At 41.6% G+C, this 24,634-nt stretch overlaps 1 protein-coding gene across 15 annotated transcripts in view; it reads left to right on the top strand.

Moving 5' to 3' along the window:
* PDE4D (phosphodiesterase 4D) overlaps positions 1-24,634 on the top strand; it is a 1,048,840-nt gene that overhangs the window by 746,944 nt on the left and 277,262 nt on the right. The window lies entirely within an intron of this gene.

Here is a 24,634-nt window from a genome sequence, read left to right as displayed (position 1 = left end):
GAGATCTATCCCAGTCTGCATCTGTGTTAGAATTGTTTTAATATGTTTTTTTAAATAATATGTTTTTAACCCTTTTAAAAAAGATGTTTTTAAAGCTTTTTTAAAAATGTTTTTAACATTGTTTTGTTTTAATGTATTTTAAGGTCTTTTTATGATGTTTTAGAGTGTTTTTAGTGTTTCTGTTTACTGCCCTGGGCTCCTGCTGGGAGGAAGGGTGGGATATAAATCGAAGAATAAAATAAAATAAAATAACAGACGCAGCAACTGAGAGTATCTTTAAACTATTTTTCACATAATACAAGGAAATTTATGTTAGGCCCCAGGTTGTAGTTCTGAGCAAACAAGAGCATCATAACTCAGGCATTAAAAATCAAACAAATCTCTCCAAATTAGCATACAAATGTTGCTTACTTTACAAGTGTTCCTTCACTGAGAGTAATGGTCTGGAACCAAGGTCAGATATATTTCAAACAACCTTTCTGTAGGTAATGCCATTCAAAGAACAGCCTGAGAATAGTAGGGAATTTGTTGAAACTCATACAAGAACATAGCAAAACTTTTGCTGTGTATATGAAAATAGCTGAAGGAGAGCTTAAACCTGACACTGCAATTGCTATTTTATTTTTGCAAATAAAAGAAAATGCCATTTCTCCTGTAACAAAAATTACCCCCTATTAAAATTAGTTCTTCAGCAGAACTTCATTTTAGAGCTCATCTCTAGCTGAGTCTTTATACTTTGGAGGAGGGTGGTTAAGAAATATACCTCTAAGGCTGAAACCCTATAGCACTGGGGTAGCCAACATGATGCCCTTCAGATGCTGCTGGGCTACAACTCCCATCATCCCTGACTATTGGCCATGCTGGTTGGGACTGATGGGAGCTGGAGTCCAACAACATCTGGTGGGCACCATGTTGGCTACCCCTGCTAAAATACTTATCTTGTGTTCAGTGCTAGTCCTGCTCAGAATAGTTCTATTGGCATTAATGAACATAAATTCTTCATGTCTATTAATTACAATGGGACTACTCTGAGTAGGACTGTGCATCTACACAAAATGTTTTGAAGGAGGGGACGCAAGCAAATTACAGCGAAGTTTTGTTGTTGTTATATGCCTTCAAGTTGATTATGACTTATGGCGACCCTATGAATCAGCGACCTCCAGTAGCACCTGTCATGAACCATCCTGTTCAGATCTTGTAAGTTCAGGTCTGTGGCTTCTTTTATGGAATCAATCCATCTCTTGTTTGGCCTTCCTCTTTTTCTACTCACTTCTCTTCTTCCCAGCATTATTGTCTTTTCTAGTGAATCAGGTCAACTCATTATGTGTCCAAAGTATGATAACCTCAGTTTCATCATTTTAGCTTCTAGTGATAGTTCGCGTTTAATTTGTTCTAACACCCAATTATTTGTCTTTTTCGCAATCCATGGTATGTGCAAAGCTCTCCTCCAACACCACATTTCAAATGAGTTGATTTTCCTCTTATCCACTTTTTTCACTGTCCAACTTTTACATCCATACATAGAGATCAGGAATACCATGGTCTACAGCAAAGCCACTGCCTCATTAACTATACAGAGACTATCGTGCTACTGTAAATTTAAAAGACACATATTGGAATAGTAAAGAATGGTTAATGGTAGACTAGTTTTTTTATATGGTGCAGAAGTGCTTTTCAAATTATGTGACTAATTTATTTAAATCTCCATAGTATATCATCTTTTAATGTGGCTTCTACTGTCTCCTCTAATGTTCCATGAACAATTAACAATGCTGGCAATATAGTATAGCAAACAAAATAAAATAATAGGGCAAACCTAGAATTTTTCAAAACAGGGACATTGGTATGTTCTTGAGCTAAAATTAAGTTTTTCATTTACAGGATGCTGTTTTAAAATGAAGCTTCTTCATTCAAAAAAGTAGCTCCATAGACCCTTCAAAAAGCCTCTTCTGAAGGTGCCTGGCACTTTTTAGCTTATCTCATTTTAACTGGGGATGTGTCAAGCTTTCTTTTGTTGTTGATGATAAGTTCCTTATTTGCACCTCTTTCATGTGTTCTTTTAAGTACCAATAATTTCTGGTTTATCTAAACCGAGATAGCTGTGCTCCCGTTGTCTGCTTTATAATGCCTTATATTTGAGATCAAACCACACTCAATTTTAAGAAAGGTTTGTTTTGTATATATACATTAATTTCCAATATGAAGGGATTTAGTACTTTTGAATTTGAGAATCCTGTACTTAAGGGGGGCAGGGAGCCAATTCTGCATTATTTGATAGTGCTTTTGTACTTTCCTTTCATCCTGGTCTTAACCATGAAATATTCACAATGAACACTCTGTAGTCACCTAGCCTTCAGGTATGAATTGTGTGCAATGTTAATAAATTACTAGAAAGAAGGCTACAGTTTTAGCCAGCCTCACCCCTTACTACTGAAATCGACCAAGGCCTTGATAAATTGCAAGATACATGAATTGTAAGCATGGAATAGGATTGTATATTTCCTTATCATCTCATTAATTCTCAATAGAAGTTAAAACAAATAGCCATTAGCAAAGGTTATTGGATCTTAAGATTTAACCAACCAATGTCTTGCAAAAAGTAAATATTAAGACCCAGCCACAAAGCAACAGATGTTGGGTACTAGATAAGCACTGCAATTGTATGCTTATTACATCACCATCATTAAATACAAAACTTCCAGTGTTTAGATAGCATTACAGTTATGAGACAAATCAACAAAAGCCAGGAAATTCATGCCTGGGAGGGTGGGGGGAAAGGGCTATTCCTTGCCTGGTCAAGGGAAATGGGGCCCATGTAGCCTGATTTGCACACCTACAGGAGAATCTGTAAGAAATATTCATAACATCTTTTCATATGTGCCACGCAGGAAGACAAATCTAAACTGAATTTTTAAAAATGGGATATTTTTTTTTTAATCCATTCATATTTTGGCTACTGGTATAGATTTGGAGTCAGGAAAAAACCTAGCTGTCTCAACTGCTGTTGATGTTAGGTTACTTATATTTGATTAAACTAAAAGTAACCACTTAGGAGGGTGAAATTTAGTGGTGTCCATGTACAAGTGGAACTGTACTTCCCCCCGTCCCCCTAGAGTCCCCTGAGTGCCACCCAAATCTGCTCAGAGCAGATGGGGGAGATGTAGGCACTGCAAAGGGAAGGAAAGCGAGCAGAAGTGTATCCACACAATGTTGAATTTTGCCTTTAATATTTACTTTATTTCTTTTGTAAGCCTATAAAAGATGGTCTGAGTGGTATACATGGGCTTTCCATGTAGCCTCCCTTCCACGCTTGGTTAACTTCAAAGGTGGGAGTACATCAGGTGCCTTCCCTCCATTTAGTTGTTATGATCTCTTGGTTAAAACAAAAGCTGTGCATTTTTTTTTAAAAAAAGATGTTTTTAGGATGTTTTGTTTTCATATGTTTTAAAAGATGTTTGGTTTCCTTATGTTTTGAAGTCTTTTGTTTTTAAGATGTTTTAGAATGCTTTTAGTATTTTTGTTTGCCACCTTGGGCTCCTTCTCAGAGGAAGGGTGGGATATAAATTTAATAAATAAACAAATACTCCTGTTTCTACCTCTCATGCGTCTGCTAAAGGTTTAGACAAGATGGCTTCAATTTATACTGAAGGCCAGTGACTCTTAAATGTTTATTAAGGAGTGCACTCAAATTATTATGCTCTTGCTTTGGCATCTGGCCCTCATTTTAAAAGCATAAATATATTCATACTGTGTGTTTGCAATGCAACTCTTTTATCTGCATCATATCCAACATTCACTGGTAGCATCCTGAGGCTAATTATTTGCTCTGGAAAAGCTGTCTGCAACAACAGCCAACTGTCTCTGCAATGTTGGTGTGATGACAGGTTTTATAATACTATAATACAAGTGTACTTGACATTTTGCTCCTGGAGTGGGTTGTTCAAATGAGGGTCCCTGCAGTCAATTGGTAGATCTTGCAAGATAGACCTGAGGGGATTTGAACCAGAAGAGTGCTGGTACATGGTCGTCTGTGCTCTGCTAACATCTTGGATTGACTACTCTAATGTGGGGAAGGGCCATGGCTCAGTGGTGGGGCATCTGCTTTGCATGTAGAAGGTCCTATGGTCAATCCCCAGCATCTCCAGGCATGGCTGGGAGAGAACCCTGTCTGAAATCCTGGAGAGCCACTGCCAGTTAGTCTTGACAGTACTGAGCTAGATGGACCGAAGGTCGACTCAGTACATGGCAGCTTTCTATGTACTTTAGTGGTTAAGGCACACTTTCCCAACCTTTGGGTCCCCAGATGTTGCTGGACTACAATTCCCATAATTCCTGACCATTGGCCATGATGACGGGCTGATGGGAGTTGTAGTCCAACAACATCTGGGGATCCAAAGGTTGGGAAAGGCTGGGTTAAGGTGTTGGACTATGACCTGGGAGACCAGGGTTCAAATCCCCACACAGCCATGAAGCTCACTGGGTGACTTTGGGCCAGTCACTGCCTCTCAGCCTCAGAGGAAGGCAATGGTAAACCACCTCTGAATACCACTTACCATGAAAACCCTATTCATAAGTCGGAATCGTCTTGAAGGCAGTCCATCATCATCATCATCAATATTTTGTATATGGACTTGCATTTGAAAACTGTTTGGAAACTTCAGTTTGTTCAAAATACAGCTGGTACTGGTTGGTGGAAAATATCTCTTTAGTGCTGAAAGAACGTCACTTGCTTCCAATCCATTTCTGAACACAATTCAAAGTGCTGGTGCTTATTTTTATACTTTTTTACTTAGGACCCAGGTATCTGAAAATCTACCTGCTACAATTCCAACCTGCCTGGGCAGTCATAATCTTTGGAGGTTCTCCTCCAACTCTCTTGCCTAGTGAATAAGGCTGGTCATGACTGGAGAGAGGGCCTTTTCCGTGATGGTGCCCCATCTATGGAATTCCCTCCCTAGAGAGGCCTATCTGGCACCACCAGTGTTCTCTTTTCAGCGTTAAGCAAAGTTTTTTTTAATCCCCTGGGTTTTTTTACATATTTTAATGTATTCATCCTTTTTCTAATATGTTGTTTATATTTTATTTGATTTTTAACTTATTTTTTTGTAAACCAGCAAGGAAGCTGTACTGAGGGCAGTATAGAAATGTTTAAAGTAAACAAACAAGCATTTGATCTGTTGAGCAGACAAAGATGGAAGGCATGTGAAACCCTCCTTGGCAAAATGATCTCATTTGCATGTCACAGTAAATCATAGTTAATGGTTTACTGTGAACATTATTTATTTATTTATTTGATTGATTGATTGATTGATTTATATCCCGCCTTTCCTCCAGCAGGAGCCCAGGGCGGCAAACAAGAGCACTAAAAACACTAAAACATCATAAAAACAGACTTTAAAATACATTAAAACAAAACATCTTTAAAAATGTATTTTTAAAGAAAACTTTCAAAACACCTTTAAAAAAAGGTTTAAAACATATTGTTTTTAAAAAAGGTTTTAAAACATATTAAAAAGCAATTCCAACACAAACACAAACTGTGATAAAGTTTAACCTAAAATTCTTGTTGAAAGAGGAAGGTCTTCAATAGGCACCGAAAAGATAGCAGAGATCGTGCCTGTCTAATATTTAAGGGGAGGGAATTCCACAAGGTAGGTGCTGCCACACTAAAGGTCCGCTTCCTATATTGTACAGAACAGACCTCCTGATAAGATGGTATCTGTAGGAGGCCCTCACCTGAAGAGCGCAGTGATCGACAGGGTATATAAGGGATAAGACGGTATTTCAAGTATCCTGGTCCCAAGCTGTACAGGGCTTTGTACACCAAAACTTGAACCTTGAACTTGGTGCGGTAGCAAATGGGCAGCCAGTGCAATTCTTTCAGCAGCGGGGTGACTTGTTTGCGATACCCTGCCCCAGTGAGCAGTCTCACCACTGCATTTTGCACTAGCTGCAGCTTCCAGACCAACCTCAATGGCAGTCCCACATAGAGTGCATTACAGTAATCCAGCCTAGAGGTTACCAGTGCATGGACAACAATGGTCAGGCTATCTCAGTGCAGAAACGGCTGCAGATGTCTTACCATCCAAAGCTGGTAAAAGACACTCCTAGCCACTGAGGTTACCTGGGCCTCTAGTGATAAAGATGGATCCAGGAGCACCCCCAGACTACGGACCTGCTCTTTCAGAGGGACTACGACCCCATCCAAAGCAGGCAACTGACCAGTTATCCGAACTGGGAAACCACCAACCCATAGCGCCTCCATCTTGCTAGGATTCAGACTCAGTTTATTGGCCCTCATCCAGCCCACCACTGAGTCCAGGCAGTGGTCCAGGGTTTGCACGACCTCTCCCGATTCAGACATTACAGAGAAATAGAGCTGGGTATCATCAGTGTACTACTGACACCTTGCCCCAAATCTCCTAATGACCTCTCCCAAGGCTTCATATAGATGTTAAACAGTATGGGGAAAAGATAGTACCCTGAGGCAGCACAACTGCCAGGGGGCTGAAAGACAATCACCCAATGCTATTCTCTGAAAACGACCCTGGAGATAGTATCAGAACCACTGTAACACGGTGCCTCCAATACCCATCTCACCAAGTCGGCCCAGAAGGATACCATGGTCAGTCTGGGCTCCTTTGCTGCTCCTGGCTAATGCGTGTGAGAAACAAACCATACTCCCTGAGCTAGCGTTACACCTGAACTGGATCATGGTTTGTTTCATCAACACCACCATGATCTTTAAGCTAAGAACAAACATTAACTACAGATCATGTTTTATTTGGAGTGAAACAAACCACAGTCCGTGGTTGGAACAAAATACTAAGCCAGGGACCATGGCTTGCTTCTTCCGTTTGGTAGCAGGGAGGAACAAAGTGTCCTAGATCGGCACATTCATGATAAACCAAAGTGGACCACAGCCTATAAATTGCAAATACTTATGTTTCACATCCCTGTTTCCTTTTGTCCCTGGAGAGGTTTCTGGGGTCTTTCCACAAAGAATTGCAAGTAACTTACTAAACCTAGAATCTTAGATCCCAGGTTCAGAGGTCCCGGAAGCCAAACCACCTTTTCAATTTCACCCGACTCACATAGCACAGAAGAACGGTCTCATCTCCATGTTGTTTCAGGGGTTTAGTGCACCCCCCAGCATCTCCAAGGGAAAGTGTTATATCTCAGGGCAAGCCAGAAGCAAGGGGCAAACTGTTTTTCATGAGACCTATGCCCAGCTTTCTGTCTCTGTTCTAACGTGTACACCACCCACTTTTCTAGCATCTTGCATAAGAGAATTAAGAAAAGCCCTGCTGGATCAGAGCAATGGTCTATCAAGTTAATTGCCCTTTTTTCATAGTGGCCTGCCTGTTGCTTTTGGGGAGCATCCAAGCACAATATTCTTCCATCCCAGTATCTCTTTTTTTTCCTCTGTGGGAGAAGTTGACTGGGCATAATTAAACTGTTTTGAAAATACATCTGGAAAAGTGCAGCAATTTTGCTCTGGAGATCAGCTTAAAGGACAGGCTTGAAATGGCTTCGGGTGGGGCCTCAGAAATATCATCAAGTATCTCCAGGCTTCTTTGAAAGAGTCCAGACTTGAGCTTCCAGACTCCGCCTCCCTCCAAGTCTTAACCTCTGAGCCTCATGGAAGAACCATAGTTCTGTGGCAGTGCACATGCTTTGCAGGCAGAACGCCCCAGCTTCAATCCCTGACATCTTCAGTTTGAAAGTATCATGGAACAGGGATGGGAAATGCTTTATCTGTTGGAAGCACTGGAGCACAACCGTCAGGGTAGATGGCAAGTGGTCTGTTTCAGTATAAGACAGCTTCTATATTCCTAACCCCATAGTAAACTTGTGCAATCTTGTGTGAGCCTATGATTTATGATTTAACAACCCTTTCTAACGCATTTTACTTTGCAGTCATTCTTTATTAAAAGCAGATAGCCTTCTTAAAAAAACCTCTCGGAAGCATTTAATAATTAAAAAGCTACTCTGATTTACACTAATCGGCTCTAATTTGCAAGATCAAATAAGGCAAATATCTGGGGAAATCAACAGTGTAGTTTCAATTTAAAATGAGTTCTGGTGCCTAAAAATCCTCATATGTGGTTATTGAAACTTTTGGCCCCCTGTGTATTACATATAGTTGCACAATTCTTTTATCCAGTTTTTTTATAAAAAAAGGAAGCTACAATATTGAATGAAGCATTGACAGCCTCACAACTGCTTAACTGTTCACAATCCACTACACCCAGCTGATTTTCTGCAAGGTTGGAAAAATATGCTGGGACCTGTGTATTTTCCCCTATGGGTAGCATGGCAGAACACCAACAGATGCCTAGCAGGGAAAGGGTTCAGCAGCTCCTTACCCACCATTGATATTTGTTCATAAATGACCTCTCTCTCTCTCTCTCTCTCTCTCTGTAGACCTATCGTGTAAAAGGAAAAAAAATCACACTCCACATAAAGTGTAGTTTAGCTCTGACAGATTGCATGAAAAGGGACCGCTTGAGTGGGAATGTTCCAACTAATATGGAACTAATCAAGTTATTACAGATTCAGAGGCATACGGTATGCCACGAAAGAATCAGAGGGGAAAGCAGAGGACCACTTCTTATTTTTGTGGAGCAAAAATAAAGGAAGAGATGATGTCACTGTCCTGGTTCCCCCACAAATGGCTGCAGGCCTGTTGTCCTATGAAAAATATATAAATAATGGGTAAAATAACCCAGTCACTTGGAGCCCTTAAGTCAGGGGTAGCCAATGTGGTGCCCTTGAGATTATATTGGATTCCAATTCCCATCAGCCCCAGCCAGCATGGCCAGTGGTCAGGGATGATGGCAGTTGTAGTCCAACAATCTCTGGAGGGCATCACATTGCCTATCCCTGCCTTAAGTAACTGGAAATTAGCTTAGTGTGCCGTGCACAGTATTCAGTTTGCTTAAAAAGAATCACATTATACTGGAGACTATGGCTTCGCAGAGAGCTGGACAGGGGGAGTGTGTCCCTGTTAGTTCTACTGGACCTCTCAGCGGCTTTCGACACCATCGACAATGGTATCCTTCTGGACCGCCTTGCTGGGATGGGACTTGGGGACACAGTGTTACGATGGCTCCATTCCTTTCTGGAGGGACGAACTCAGAAGGTGGTGCTGGGGGACTCCTGTTCGACTCCTTGGCCGTTGACCTATGGGGTCCCTCAGGGTTCAGTTTTGTCCCACATGTTATTCAACATCTATATGAAACCGCTGGGAGAGGTTGTCCGGGGGTTTGGGGTTCGGTGCCATCAGTATGCGGATGACACTCAACTCTATTTCTCCTTTCCACCTAAAGCCAAGGAAGCTGTCCTGGTCCTGAACCAGTGCCTGGCATCAGTGATGGACTGGATGAGGGCGAACAAATTGAAACTAAATCCAGACAAGACAGAGGTGCTCCTGGTCAGTCGAAGGGCAGATCAGGAAATAGGGATTCAGCCTGTGCTGGATGGGGTTACACTGCCCCTGAAGACACAGGTTCGCAGTTTGGGTGTGCTCCTGGACTCAGCTCTGAACTTGGAGACCCAGGTCTTGGCCGTGGCCAGGAGTGCCTTTGCCCATTTAAGGCTAGTGCCAGCTGTGCCCGTTCCTGGAAATGCCTGATTTGACTATGGTGATGCATGCCTTAGTTACATCCCGTTTAGACTACTGTAACGTGCTCTACGTGGGGCTGCCTTCGAAGACTGTTCGGAAACTTAAACTGGTACAAAGAGCTGCAGGCAGAGTATTAACAGGGGCTGGTTACAGGGACCATACAACTCCCTTGTTACAACAGCTCCACTGGCTGCCAGTTTGTTTCCGGTCACAATTCAAAGTGCTGGTTTTGACCTTTAAAGCCCTATACAGCCCAGGTCCAGGCTATTTGTCAGACTGTATCTCCCTATACGAGCCTGCCCAGGCCCTGAGATCTTCAGGAGAGGCCCTTCTCTCAGTCCCAACACCCTCACAAGTGCAATTGGTGGGGACGCGAGATAGGACCTTTTCGGTGGCTGCTCCTAGGTTCTGGAACTCCCTTCCTAGGGAGGCACGAATGGCCCCCTCCTTGCCATCCTTCCGTCAGCAAGTAAAGACTTTTTTATTCCGACAGGCCTTTGGGATAGAAGGTGTTTAGAATTGGGCTTTACAAGGCTTGTTTTATTGTTTTACATTATTATCTGTATTATTTTTAATTGTTTTTAGATTTTTAAGTGCCTTTTACAGTTTTAAGGTTATGCATAGTTTAATTGTATTTTAATTGTATGTTTTTCTATGTTTTTAACTTCATGTAGTTCTATTTGTAAGCTGCCCTGAGTTCCAGTTTGGAAAAAGGGCGGGGTAAAAATAAAGTTTCATTCATTCATTCATTCATTCATCATGGCTCAGCTGATTATGTGAATAAGCTGTCTTAGTGTTTTAACTCAATCGCAGCACAGCTTTTGCATACAAAAATGAGGCTGGTATTACTCTTTACTTCCCTTAGAGGGGAGGGCTGTGGCTTAGTGATAAAGCACATGCTTTGTGCAAAAGTCAGAGATTCAATCTCTGACATCTCCAGTAGGGCTGAGAAAGAGTCCTGTCTGAAATCCTGGAGAGCCTCTGTCAGTCACTGTAGTCTGTTGGATGAGCCAGTGGGCACTCAGTAAGGCAGTTTCCTAGGTTCCCACTGCTGAAACATTGGTTTAGTGCTTTTGGTGTCCTCCGCATTGTGCAGGACATGGAACTAATATGGTCTGTAACCAGAAAATGTAGTATATGAAATAGACAAAGTATTGTACTCAGTATAGCACTCAGCAAATCGCTTTCTGCTTGCACAACAGAATGTTCTCCCCTTCTCCTCCCCGTGCACCCCCCCCAATCAGTTCTGGGTTTTCTTCCAACCCTCCTGAGCCAGTTTGGTGAGGGGGGGATCCCATTGTGCCACCACTAATCCTTGCACTAGAGCAATTATTATTGAGTTGGATACCACCCAAAGTTGAATGCCATCCAAGTTCCTCAGAGGTGAGAATGGAAGCATCAAGTGGCCATGGAGGGGAAATAAGGTCAGACTAGGGTGTTGCAGGAAAGGGGGTGGAATGGATCTGGTGTCGTAGGGCTGGCAAACAACTTGCTGCCCAGCTGCTAGTTAGACTAGAAAGTGCTGGGATAGGCGGTTCAATAATTTTATTTGTTATGATGCAGTTCTTTATATCTTAAAGCCAGGCTTGATGGTCTACCCAGTGTCTGCCGTGCTGCTACATATTGTGCCGTCAATGGTTCAAAGGCCAGGATTACCTGTTTGCAGTTGGGCATGGCAGACTATGCTATGCAGAATGGTTGCAGCTCAATGGCAAAGTACAGTAGGGCCCCGCTTTACAGCACTGCACTTTACAGCGTTCCGCTAATACAGCGGTTGTGAATTGTAGAAAGGCCCTGCTTTACAGTGCTTGTTCCGCTTTTACAGCATTTTTTTGCCGCCGGGCGCCATTTTGGTCAATGTAAGTCAATGGGATCCGCTTTACAGCGGTTTTCGCTTTACAACGGGGGTCTGGAACGTAACCCGCTGTATGAGCGGGGCCCTACTGTATATATTTTGCATGTTAAAGTCCTCAATTCAATCCCTGGCATCTCAGGAGCAAGACCTTTCTTTGAGGCATTGGAGAACCACTGCCAGTCTGAGTACATCCTTCTTGTGGGTTTTCCATTGGCATCTGTTTGGCACCGGTGGTAAACAGGCTGCTGGATCAAGGACCTTTGGTCTGATCCAGCTGAGCTCTTGTTAGAGTAGATCATACTGGGCTATACAGATCAGTGATGTAGGGTAGGTTTAAAAAAGCCCTTTGAGAAATCAGTATTGAAAGATTCTGTCCTATTCCTGTTTCTCTAAAAAATAGATCTCCATCAAAATATGAATGTTGGTGGTTAAACCTTTTCATATGTAAAATTTGCCTAGTACATCATATCAGTCAATGCCTTTCTATCAGGTTGCTTTCACAAGAGTTATTCATTAATATTTTTGTGGGCTGAGAACACAGTAATGCAAGCTATGCAACAGTTATATAAAAATATGCAAATGGTTGTTAGGCATGATGTAATAATCTTAGAAAAACACTCATCTCGTTTCAAAATATTATTTTTCTTTTTGAGAGAGAGAGAGAGAGAGAGAGAGAGAGAGTCCCATGTTTTTAGGAACTACTGTTCAGTGCAGCCTGATCCTATCTTCCACTATTACCTAGATCCGCAGAATCTCCCTTGCTACAAGATTTTGTTTTGTTGTTTGTTGCAAGACAGTGTAGTACAGGGTAGCATGCATTAAACTTGAGATTAGTTTGCTGAAACATCTTCAATGTGGAGTTGCCTTTGAAAAGCATTTGGAAACTATATCTGGTCCAAAATAAAGTGGTTAGGCTTCTGACTGGAGCTCACCATGAGGATCATACACCACAAATGCTTAAAACGCTGCACTGGTTACCAGTTGGTTTCTGGGCTCAAGTCAAATTGCTGATCTTGCTTAAATCCTGAATGCTCTGGGTCCAAAGTATTTGAAGAATTACCTCTTCTATATATCCTTAGGGTCTATTTCCAGTCATACCAGTTTTGCATGCATTCATTCATAAAACCGCGTCTGCCTTAATCTATGATTTATTTAAAATCTGCACAGAAATTCATTTTTAAATACCTAGTTTTGAATGTATTTTCTAACAAAATACACATTTTATCTCATACGCATTTCAAATATGGATTTTGGTACACTTTTTGAACTAAGAACTGCATTGAGAATTCCAGAGAATTCTGATCTGTGCATTAGTTCTGGCAGTTGGAATTACAAAGAAAAAAAAAGTGCCAAAGCAGCAGTAGGCCAGTGGGTGATAAGTGCTGACAACAGTGCTGAAAAATAGGTAAAAATCAGGTTGGCTTTTTTTCCAGGGTACACTTTGGCCGCTCGCAGGAATACACTTTCTCCAAAAACGTGTGTGTGTTTGAGCATTTGGTGCAATCCTTGTGCACTCATCATCTGAACTTGGCTTAGGGCTTTCTCAGTGATGGCAACCTCCACTGGCAACTCCCTCCTGTGGGGTGTCCACCTGGCCAGTTTCCTTTTGTCCTTCTGGACTGAGACTACTCTGTAAAAAAAGAGAGCTTTGAATTGGTGGGCATGATTTGGAAGCATTGAGGGTGATCCTCCTGCATGATTCCTGGAATGTTGCATGTTGCAGTTGATGTTGTAATTGTTACTTAATTTTTGTTTGAAACGGTATTTTGGTTCTAGTCTTAATGTTGCCTTAAATTTTAGAAGTCAGCAAATAGAGATGAGACAGCTTCAGAAAGTGGCACACCAATTGTATTACTTGGAGAGTTATACATTGTGCAAGTCTAAGGAAACAATTTGCATTGCTATTGAATCTTCCTTCATTTTCTGCATCCAAGAGGAAATGAGCACAAGAGAGAGAGACATCTAGTGGTTAAGATTACAGTTTGCTACACAGTTTATGGTTGTTGTCTTGTCTTCCTCTCAGCAAGCTGAAAACTGCCATCTTCAAACCTCAAGGGGATGAAGGGAGCAATTCCCAGTGACTGTTCCATAGTTATATGACTCCCCCTGTTGCCCCCCCCCAGTGGAGGATGGCCAAACATTGGGCTTGAGCTTCTTTCAAAAGCTTTGTCTGGTTTGGTTAGTGTTTGGACACCACTTTTAGTGGTGTCCATTTGGTTATAGGATTGGATAGAGTTTTAATGCATTGAATTCTGTTTTATTCCATTCCTCAATAACAAGCCTAACATTCAAATAAATAAACATGCCTATCTTGGGATTGCCTTTCTTGGGATTTATGGCATCAACAAATGTGACAAAAACTTAATTTAGATAGAAATGTATATTGCAAAGTGGGTTTGTTAATATTCACTTATTCTTTATTTATGAATTTGGCTTGTAAGATTCATTGATTTCATAGGAAAATGGGAAGCTGCCTTATACTGAGTCAGACCATTGGTCCATCTAGCTCAGTATTGTCTACACTGACTGGCAGCAGCTTTCCAGGGTTTCAGACAGGACTGTCTCCCTGTCCTACCTGGGGATGCCAGGGATTGAACCTTGGACCTTCCACATGCAAGGCAGATGTTCTACCTTGGCTCAGTTACAGCCTTCAAGTTCTCAGTGATTTTACACCAGTCCCAGCTAATGAGTAAACCAATCAAATTAAATTCTTTGTATTTTTAGCTGGAGCTGATTGGTTGATTTAGAGAAAAAATTGTTTTGGTGTACAGAGTGATTAAGCGGTCCTGTTATTTGTTGAGATTTCATTTCATATTATGCTGACTAAACTACATTAGCAAAGTCTGCTTGTTACACATTGTAGAACAGCTATTTTTGGTGATAAAACAAGGACATTCTTCTTTTTCTTTTCAGGTAAGTTCAAAAACATTTATTTCATTTGTGGGAGCCAAGAGGTAGGATTGTATATTCTGCTCTGTTTGCTACAATATGTGAATCTTGAATGCTTAATTGGTTATGATATGCATTGGCTATGCTCGTCAAGTATTCATTAACTATTTGGACAAATTTCCTCATATGTGGGTGTATTTTAGAGTTGGTTCTTATGGGTACTGGGAGCCCCCCTAGTCAATTTTGATATGGGTAATTTTCAATTTGTGGAACCTAGGAATGTGGGCAAGATTCATGGAGATGTGAGATCTACCACATATTGATACTTGCCAATCCTGGCTTGTTAAATCAGAATTACTGAACTGTATCTTGGAGGTATCTCACTGCGGGAGGGTGAGGTTTTTGCTCCTAAGGAGACAATTTTCATGCCCCTCCTTTAAAAAACGATGTTGTTGGACCCACCTGACTTTCAACTTGCTTCATTTTTACCTTTTTTGAGCAAAGTACTTGAACATTTGATGGCAAACCAGCTCCAGATTTTCTTGGATGAAACTGGTTACTTAGATCCTCCTCCAGTCCAGCTCGTGACCCAATTATCAGACTGAAACTGCCTTGATTGCTTGGAGGTAGTGATGGACAAATCTGTTGATTTCACTTTCTCTCAGTTTCTTATTTTTCCAATCTTAAGTTCAGTTCTCCACATTTCTGCATCAGTTTGCAATTTTTTTTAAAAAAAATGCCCTCATGAAAAACTACAAGGCTAGTGCATTTTTCTTCTCATATGCATAGTTTTGTATGCAATTTTGCCTAGTAATATTTTTACAAGCAATTTCACCTAATATACTGCATTTTGTATGTTATTTTCACTAATACTATTTTCACCAATATGTGCATTTATATACATTTTTCTCCTAGTATATGCAATTTCTGTACACATTATTTGTTTGGAGAACTGCAGTTCGAATTTCAAAGGATGGCTGTGTTCAGTTTGCACATTAGGTAGATTTGCTTTTAAATGTGAACAGAATCACATTTCTGTCCCATCCTTATGGGGGTGGGAGTGTGGGGGGATGCACTGGTGCAACCAGGTTTGAGTGGGTCCTAGACAAGATTACTTCTGGGGGCCCACATAACACTTTTTCTCCTCCTCCCACATCACCTTTTCTTCTCCATTCCTTTGCCCTAGTTTCTCTGTTGTCTCCTTCCTGCTTCCTGAATATCTGTTTTTTCTTGAAAAACCAGAACAGCTGTACAAATGCCTCGTCATGACATAGGCAACCAACCAACCAATTTATAGGACCATTTCACAGATGAGCAACACTGAGGCTGGGGTCACAACAATATAATCTTTATTACCAGCATTTTTGACTCCATTTTTGCCTTCCAGGATGAGGAATGCTGGTCTAGTGGATCACCCCTGTCCATATGCTTGTTGTCATAGCAGTTTCATCTTAGAAGCGGCATTCCTTCTTATGTGGGAGAGAATGCCTCTTTTAAGATGGGGATTGCCATGTGAAGTTTTTATAAACACTTGCTATATATACTTCAGATATCTCCTGCCTTGGGGGCATCTCCTTACTATTGATCAAACATTGCAGTCCTGGTTGCAATGTTAAAACAAGTGTCAGCACGTACTGCTGAATGCTGTTCTGAGGGTGAAGGGAGAAGCGCTCCTCAGTTATTCCTGGTATCTTGAGGGTTCAGATGCCACAACTAGAATTCAAGGGAAACTTCATGGCCCAGAATCCTTGTGACCTCCCATTGCCCAACGCTTGCCTGGCAAAAATCAACAGGAAGTTCTAAGACTGAGGGTTTGTTTCCCTGGTGCACAGAGAGTCAAGTGGTTGAGCTTTATGTACCCCATGCCTTTTGCCTGTTGCACATCAGAGAACCAGTCCAATGGGCCCCTATTTTGAGTCAGGCTAAGGTCAACTGTGTGCAGCATGTGACCATTATGTGGACAATTGTTTGGGTTTATGCTTTTAGAACAGCTTTCCTCAACCTGGTGCCCTCTGGATGTTTTGGACCTCATCAGTCATGCTGACTAGGGCTAATGGGGGCTGTAGTCCAAAACGTCTGGAGGGCACCACACTAGGAAAAGTTATTCCAGAGCAATCTTGTGTTTGTATTTAAAGCCTCCTAAAAGTAACAGAGAAAGTGTTACAGGAAATACATGCTGTCCCATAGCTTTCCCTCCTGGATCAAGTGCACTTTAAAAGCTTTACCCTGAAATACGTCAAGGGGCCTGCTCATCATTTGCACAAGCTCTTCAGTTCCATCTGAACTAAAATTAGGTTTCCTCTGTGTTTTTTGAGAAGCAGCTTGTCCTTGGATGATCACCATCAGCTGAAAACGGAGAGTGAAAAGAGCTTTGTCTTCGGGAACTGTTAACAGGATACGTAGTGGCATTGTACCCTCTTTCTCATATTTTCTAGAGGACGATGCTTGCCTGCCAATTCATATGGAAAGAAACATTGTCAAGCATCGTAGTGATAAACCCTGTATGTCAAATTATTGTAAGACCAGTAGTGTAGTGGCAAATTGAGAAGTGCAGGGTCCCTTTGTGAGTCATGCCACGCCTCCCACTGCCACACCCCCTTCTAAGGTTATACTGCTGACACTATTGGGGCCTGCATAATTGTCTTGGAAAGCTACAGCAATAAAGAAAGAAAAACCCATGATGTTGAGTGGAAGCTTCACCCTCTCATCTCAGTCCTCATGGACGGATCCCTTCCCATTTGATTCACCAGCACATATGATTAGCCAACCCCCTTGCACACTCCCTTAGCCCCAAAATTACCCATTGGCCTTCCACAAGACAATCATCTCCCACCCCCCAAAAAAACAACAACACTCACCAGCCAAGTACTGAGTCCATCTTGCTCAGTATTGTCTGCACTGACTGGCAGCAGCAATCCAGGGCTTCGGGCAAGAGTCTCTGCCAGCCCTACTTGGAGATGCCAGGAATTCACCCTGGGATCTTCTGCATGGAAAGCAGATGCTCTGCCACTGAGCTACGGCCCTTCCCCATTCAAAGCCTATTTTCATCAAGGAATTTTTAAAAAAGCATATTGTGGTTTTAGAAGCTCATTTGTTGAAAGATCCTTCCATGCCTTCTTCACCCCAAGATTATGTACCTAGGATAATAAAATGACCTTAACTCACATGGATTATTTAACTATTATTCTTTAACTGTCCTTCTTATCTCTCATCTTGTCATACAATCCAGCCAAATAAAGAAATTAACAACCTGTTTTATCAAGATATATCTGCTATAGAGCTTCGACTATGGGGCGGTATATAAATGTAATAAATATATAAATAAATAAATGAAATAAATAAATAAATGTAATAAATAAATAAATAAATAACTGTAATTAATTAATTAAATAGTGTCATGCAACCCAATCATTTGCATGTTTACTCATAAGCAAGCCCCACTGTGATCAATGAAGCTTAATCCCAAGTAAACAAAGTTAGCTTTAACATGTTAACGTGTTGCTGCCTTTCCAGCTGAGAAAATTTCTTCCTCATTCGCTCCTCCCACAGCAGCAACAACAGCATCCATTCCCCACAGGGAGCAGATTAAGGCTGCCATCCAATACATGTCTACTCAGAAGTAAACTCCATTGGGTTCAATGGAACTTTTGCCTGGGCAGAGTTTGACCGAGAAGGGAGACGCTGCTTTGAATAATCTGTCGCTGATATAACAAACCTAGGCAAGAAGTACCCAACCATTTTCCTTCTGCATTTGCAAATTCTAATGCTTTGCATCAGGAATACTTTCAGAGGCATGGGAGGGAAAGGACTCAGAGGGAGGAGAAGGCAGGAAGATCTCACAAACTTCTGAAGCCTCTTTTTTAAGAGAGAGAAAAAGGGCACGATTCTTCATCCCTTTCTAATGTTTTGCAGCTAGTGTGCCCCTCTTCCTCTTCTGAAACCTGAACTGATCCATCACCTCTGGGGGCGGGTGGGAACCCAAGAAGCAAGCACAACATCCATTTCCTTCCTAGACTGGGTGATCTGAAGTCAAAATAGTCATTCCTGAGGTCGCAACTGCCTTCCACTCTCCTCCTTTGTAAACTCTGTCTCTCATCCACCATCATCCTCACCACCGTCCTCCCATGTAAACTGTTTCTCTCAAGTGCAGAGTCCCTTCACTCCACCTCCTTCACATACACACACACACATACACACTCACACTGCACCACTACAGATCCCCCCCCTTGCTGCCAAGGAGTAGAGTGCTAGCTCAGGGAGGAGGAAGAAGAAGGGCCACACTGTGGGGCAAGAGATAGGCTGTAGGCTGGGGTGGGCAAATATCTACTTAATTCTGACACACACACACCAGAATTAAGCAGATTTTTTACCAGCTTCTGCCAGTAGCCTGTTTCTCCCCCCCCCCCGGTATTGCACCCTCCCCTCCTGCCTTCTCCTTCGCCCTGGGGGTGTGCGTGCGTGCGTGTGTGTGCGTGCAGAAAAAGTAATGAGATGAAGTCCTGACGCCTCCCTCCTCCAAAACTTCTGTGTAACACTCTATAGATGACCCATTCTAACCGTATTCCTGCATGAATCTGGGGGAAGGAGTCTTGGGTATATTTGAGGGCCAATGTGGTGTAGTGGTTAGAGTATCAGAGTAGGAATGGAGAGACACAGGCTCAAATCCCCACTCAGCCAAGAAGCTCACAGGCTGACCTTGGGCCATTCACTACCCTGGTTGGCTTATCACGCTAAGTCAAATCGTGGTTTAGTGAGAATGTGTGTGCTCTGGAAAAGGAGATCACGGCTGTTTCATACCTCCCCAATCATTTTGCTGCTGTATTGTGCTGAGCTAAATAAAAAAATGGCTTGACCTGTTATCTGAACCTCGGGTCATAGTATAGCTCTCTCAGACAAACCACAAGGTATAAACCATGCTTGCAGAGAGAGCTAAATGAAGAGCCCAGGTTTGGACAACATGCTAAGCCATAGCTTAGCTCAGTGCCAACCATGACAACATGCCAAACCATGGCTTAGCTCAATGTGTCAGCACGGCACAGCAGCAAAGCGATCAAGAAGGAATGAAGCAGTCCCAGGGGCCTGTATGCTTGTGTGTTCACACTAAGCCATGGTTTGGCTAAACATGACATGAGAACCAGGCCACTCTCTCTAACCCAAACTGTGACATCGCAGGATTGCTGTGAGGATAAAAACAACTTGAAGGAAGTGTGCAATAAACAATGGAACAAATAATAACAATGCTTTAGATAGAAAATTCATACAAACCACACAGATCCCGCGCTGAACAGCCCTATTTCTCTGGACATATTCACAATAGAACAAGGGAATTAGGACTTCTAATAGTGGAAGGCTGGAACACCCTTTAGGGATGGGAGAGCAGAGCTTGGAAAAGTTACTTTTTTGAACTACAACTCCCATCAGCCCAATCCAGTAGCCATGCTGGCTGGGGTTCATGGGAGTTGTAGTTCAAAAAAAGTAACTTTTCCAAGCTCTGTGAGAGAGTGCCCCCCTTCTCAGTTTTTGAGATGGCATGTGATTAATCCTGAAGAGCACCTATAACCTATATCTCTTGGCAACTGTAACTTATTACTAGAACACATGCTTTGCATGGAGAAGGTCCCAGGTTCATCGTCAGGCAGTACTGGGAAATACTCATCTGAAACCCTTAGAAACTGCTGCTAGACAGTGTTGACAGTAAGGGCCTAGATGGACCATTGGTTTTCACTTGGTATAAAGCCACTTCCTTTGCTCCTAGCCTGCTGATTCTATACACTGACTTTAAGTGTTGGGTGTGCATATTGAAGTCAGAAATTCCTTTTCTTAAAAAAGAAGGAAATGAAAGAAAGTAGGGCGACTGAGCTCTAAGTATTAAGAAGTACCCACAAAATGCTCTTTGTTTAGTTTTGAGCAAATCCATTAAATTTGTATACATACAAGAACAGGCCTTTATACATAGTTGATAATCTTTGTAAGAATCTTCCTCCTTACTTGAATGAGAAATAGCAGCCCTCATGCCTGGTATAGTGATAATAACTTATTCTTCGTACTAGCACTTCCAGGTCCTTAGTGTGCACTAATGCTCTAAACTGGGAGCTCCCATGGCAACCATGCTCTAATTTTTTGTCAAGCATTGATTAGAGGTCAGACTATTCACCGATCAGATTTAGATATACATCTGTCATCTTTCCCATAGGATCAGATGCTCTCTAGCAATGAAAAGCAGCTATTCAGCAACAAAAAATACAGATTTAAGCAGTGTTTGCACTGGACAAAAATGTTCATGACTAGAGAGTTAAGAGGTCCTCTGGGGTGACTTTTACATGCATGCATTATCCTATATGCAAACAGTGAATTTATTCTCTAAGTTAACCAAAGTGGCACCATCCACACATGAGGGGGATGAAGTACAAAAAAATACTGAGTGCCGTGGAACTCTAATGGGCAGACTCCAAAACATCCTAATGAGGATTGAATATGTGAGTGGGTATGGAATGTTGACTTGTTTGGGAGGAAAATGGAATGGAACTTCATGGAAGAGCTGGCTGGTTGGAACCCTGAACAAGAGCATTCCACACTGCAACATTTTGTTATAGGTCCTGCTTGTATTAGAAGGATTATACACATATGTCTTTTATGGCAAATGTCTTAAGTCAGAGGATGCTGCCTTTCTTGGTGGTATGTTGTGGTTGTTTTACTGTAACAAGCAGTCTGTTATTGATTGTGAATTCACTCAGCCTCTCTGATGCAGATAGTTCTTTTCATTATTTAGAGAAAGGTAATGCCTGTGTACAGGAATGAGGTTGCCATTCCTTTTGTGATGAAGGGTATGAATTTGAGATGCCTTCAGAATTTTTCTAGGCTGAAGTCTACAAAGAAACCACATGGATATATGACAGTCCCAACTATTGGGTGTTTTTTTTTAATTCAGCCAACTTCCAATTTTAGTGTTGGAATTATCATTTGCACTTCAGTCTTAAAGCTGTTTCCGTAAACAATATCCTTTAAACAAAACATTAGTTTTGATAGGATTTACTTCCAAATGGGAATGCTTAGGAACAGTGTCTTAGCTACAGTAAGGTTGATTTCTGGGAGAAAAATACTTTAATACTTGCTTTAAAAACATTGCTTCCTTTGTTACTTCATATTTACTTTAGATTTTGATAATCTGATGTTAAGCAATGGAAACCATGCCATTTTCTTGAGCTATAATCCCAAAACCCAAATCCTGTGAGCTATATAAATTTAATGTTGACTGAAATAATGTTTGGGAACGCTGTTGAAATAAGCAAGAGCTTTTGTGAGGCCAAAATGTAGAGGGGGAGAATAGCCCCTCAGATGAATTAAGGAAGAATTGAGTGGTGGATCCACCACATCAGATGTTCTGCTGGCTTGACTATACCAGCTCCAGGCTGGTGTAGCTGAGGGGACCAAGAATCAGGCCTCTCTGGAGTTCCAAGGGCCTTTCACTCCCTCTTCTCTGAAACACCCCATGTTGGGGCTTTCCATCTGCTGCTAGCAGTAGGAGAACCAGCACAGGTAGCTTTCCACCTGTCTTGGCACAGTGGGATCCTCCATCATGGCAGAATTCATGCCACCAACAGCACTCCTCTCCATTGGTGGAGAAGCACCAGTACTGCATCCTAACCTGCTCCAGTCATCAGGGGGTGAATAGACAGGATTGCACTTTTTCCCCCTCTGATAGTTCCCCAAACATTTCTTCTTCTTGCTGTTTTAATTAGTTTATTGAAACATTTTTCCACTAACCAAATATAATTGCTTTGCTTCATACACATGGGAAGAAATTTACTGTCTCTCTTATTTCACACCTGTTTTTCCAACATAGGCCATTGGACATTCTGCTATTTTTTGCCGGCATATCTTGCTCATGTAGTAGCATTTTATATTTTCCAAGTTAAAATGTAAAGTGCCTGGAATAAAAAGGACAATTTAATGATAAGCAGGAAAAAAATAGTTCCTCTTATAGTATCACCATTCTCTGAAATGTGATAGGCATGGGCATGCTTTACTTTATTCAAAGGGCACATTTGAAACCAAAGCCTCTATATCAGTCTTTCCCAACCTTTGGGTCCCCTGATGTTGCTGAACTACAACTCCCATCAGCCCCAGCCCACATAGCTAATGATCAGGAATGATGGGAATTGTAGTCCAGCAACAATGGGGACCCAAACGTTGGAAAAGGCTGTGAGTCTATATTAATCATGGCTATATTAAACATTTATGTAAATGGGAATTACTTCCAGGTAAGTGTTCTTATGATTTCATACCAAAGCTTACATTTATTTTGCAGTTATCTTAATTGTTATATTTTCTTCTTCTTCTACCACACTGAGATTGGTTGTGCTAATTGGTTTAAGTACATGCTGGAGTTGAACAGGGAAACAATTGCCATTGTATAAAAAGTGAAAATAACTTTGTTTAATGCTGTTAAGGTTAGCATTGTTTAGTTGGCTTGCTAAATTAATCTTGTAAACAAATATATATTGCAAATTGGTGTCGTGATAGCTGAAATAGCAATTATATAGCCACTGTGGATTGAATGCAAAATCTTTTGTTCATATTGATTTGTTATTCATTCTGTTATGTTTTATGATAATATGTAAATTAGTGAAATTAATATTGTGATACTTGGAGGTAAATAGTATCTCTAGAGAACAAAAAGATTGCTCTGCAATTAGAAGCACCATTGTTTAGAGTCTGTGTAGCAGTGAAATATTATATAACAACTTGCAATACAATTGCGATTGGGTTTTGTTGCAAAAAAATTTACCTTTCTCCACCTGCAAAGTTCAGGTGCATAGCTCTGATTTGGGGAGATGAGTTGCTTTGCAGGAAGCTCATTACTGACAGCTCATGATTTATTACTGAACAAAAAGCCAGGTGCACTGAGGAAAACATGGTTTCAGTCCCATGTTAATAGACACCATATCCCTCCAGCACTTTCTCTGTGTTGATACTGATAGGTGTGGTATGGTCAAAAGTCAGAGTTCAGTAGACTCGGTGCATGATGTGCCATTTCCGCTGGACTGTTGTTCATCCCATGAACATTCAAGTGGTAATTGAGGCTTTATTCAAATATAGAGGTATATGGAATTGACTTCCCTCTATATCAGGGTGGAGGTGGGCTGGGGAACCTCTGACCTGTGGGCCTAATCACAGGCCTTAAATGGCCCACAAGGCTGTTTTCCTCAAACTATGCCCACCTACCCCACACCTGACATCATATGTGACTTTAGGGGAAGGTTAGGATGTTGCTGCAAACGACCAAGCAGAAGCTTAAAGTGAGTTCCTGATTATTCCTTTGCAAGTGAGGCTCACTAATTGCAAGTCCCACTGGGATCAGCTGCACAGAGATCCCTATCAGGAACTCCCTGGTGCAACCAAGTGTGCTCAATGTCAGTGCTGATCAACTGAGTCCCTTTGAAGTTGTCACCTGATCTCAGTGACTTTCCAGTAATTTTCCAGGGTCTCAGGCAAATATCTTTCCCATCACCTGCTATCTGAGCCTTTTAATTAGACAGGGCAGGTATGGATTTAACTAGAGATTGAACTTCTGACCTTTTGCATGCAAAGTATGTGCTTTACCACTGAGCTACGTCCTTTCCCCTGCCAAAAGTGGGTTGCCTATTTGGGACAAAATTGACTTTTCAAAAAAACTTTCAGGGTGTAATTATTTCTAAATAATGGCCTATTCCGTAAGGTTGCTTTTAAAATAAAAGACAAATATCAGTTCCTTATTTGGCCCTGTGCCTCTACAGTGCCCCCCTTTCGCTGTTTTGCCATAGTTGATGAACAACATTTTCTATATGACAGCACATCTACTTCCAGTCTGATTCCAGTCAGTTGGAACTTGGCTCTGACAATATACTCTGGCCCTTTAAGAATAGTGTTTAAGTATCCCAGAGACCAGCCACCTGCAAATGAAGAGTGCTTCTTGCTTTGCAGTAAGCTGAGTTGAGTTGTCAAAGTCATTCACTGTAATAAGAGAAAGGCGCAAAGCCTTCTGGATGAAAAAGCTGCCAAAAGGGCTGAAAATAATCTACCTGTTTGAGACACTCTCCTCTGGAGTGGCTGATGCCTCACAAATGATTATGCCCCATTGGGACAAGAAGCTGTTTAGTTACATAAATGAATGCCTCTGTGAAAATGGAGGAGGAAAGCAAAGTTAGGGGGGATAGAGCAGTGAGCTGTAATAGCTGGTTCCTCCATTCACCAGCTAGAAACCCTTTTCTTGTGGTGGGGCC

The sequence above is a fragment of the Rhineura floridana genome, chromosome 1 (assembly GCF_030035675.1).
Source record: "Rhineura floridana isolate rRhiFlo1 chromosome 1, rRhiFlo1.hap2, whole genome shotgun sequence".
NCBI classification, from domain to species: domain Eukaryota; kingdom Metazoa; phylum Chordata; class Lepidosauria; order Squamata; family Rhineuridae; genus Rhineura; species Rhineura floridana.
This window is presented reverse-complemented; position numbering and strand designations above follow the sequence as displayed.